The following is a 608-nucleotide window of genomic DNA, read 5'->3' on the forward strand; positions in this document are numbered from 1 at the left end:
TGACTAAAGAGACATTGAATTCCCCTGATCTGTACTCCTTAGTCAAGGCCCATTCAGGTAGATTTGGAATTGAACTAGGGCCTTCATCTCCCCCTAAGTTCATGCTTCCATCAAAAGAAATAGAGTCATCATCATCAGAATTTGCTCCAAATTCCTCAGATGGCTCACCAGCTGTAGAAGGCATTTTGTTAATGGCAGCTTTATCCCTTTGAAGAGATTCTGTTGTGTGCACTAGATGTAGTGACCTTTCTGCTTTCTCATTGCCCTGAGCAGCCAACAGTTGATAGGCTGTCACAGGATGAGTAAAAGTGTCAGCATCCAAGGAAATGTTATCAATTACAGCTTTGTAATGTTGCTGAAATTGTCTTTCCTTTTCAGCATCATCCACAATCATTGACTCATTAGCAATGGCTGGTTCCACCCTTGTATCTACTGTACCTGCTTTTCTCTCTTTTTCTCTATGTTCTTGCATCAGGGGCTCCCCCTGGCTCACACAACTCACTCCCTCACCTTCACCTACTAAGGTGGTACTCCACTCACTTACTTTTGCCATGCTGGAAGAAATAACATGCATTTTTGAGCTCTCAATCTCTCCTTTTGCCTGGGAG

This window comes from Apium graveolens, chromosome 10 (genome assembly GCF_009905375.1).
Source record: "Apium graveolens cultivar Ventura chromosome 10, ASM990537v1, whole genome shotgun sequence".
NCBI lineage: Eukaryota > Viridiplantae > Streptophyta > Magnoliopsida > Apiales > Apiaceae > Apium > Apium graveolens.